The sequence below is a fragment of the Chaetura pelagica genome, unplaced genomic scaffold, assembly GCF_000747805.2.
Source record: "Chaetura pelagica isolate M959 unplaced genomic scaffold, ChaPel_1.0 scaffold504, whole genome shotgun sequence".
Lineage (NCBI taxonomy): Eukaryota > Metazoa > Chordata > Aves > Apodiformes > Apodidae > Chaetura > Chaetura pelagica.
In genome coordinates this window covers 58936-59428 of record NW_009953072.1, presented here as the reverse complement: position 1 = coordinate 59428, position 493 = coordinate 58936, and positions in this window count along the sequence as shown.

Here is a 493-nt window from a genome sequence, read left to right as displayed (position 1 = left end):
GGGCGCCCCCCCCTCCCCCCTCCTCAAGGTCGATGTGCAACGTTTGGCCTCGCTTGTCTCCTCTCCGAGCCAAACCCAGTTTGGGGGTGGTTGTTTTAAAATATATATTTTTTTAAAAATGGCCTTAAACTTTCCCTGGGAGCTGAACCCTCCTCAAGAGCATCATCGGCTCAGCCCGACCCAAGCAGAGCCCGAAGAGGAGCCGCGGAGGGGCCGGGATGTGGCCGCGGGGTCCTTGCCCAGCTCCTCCCACCCCAGGGGTCAGCCCAGGACGGGGCCGCAGCCCCCGGGACCCTCTTACCCTTCCAGCCGGGAACCCAAGTGCTGAGATTGTTCCATGGGCGTTTGTTCCATTGCGAGTTTAGTTACTGCTTTCAAACCAAGTGTACAGAAATGGCATTTCAATTTCTCTGATGCTTCCTGGAAGCCATAGGATTTAGGGGCTTTTTTGTTGGTTTTTTCCGGTTTTTTTTTTTGTTGTTGGTTGTGTTTT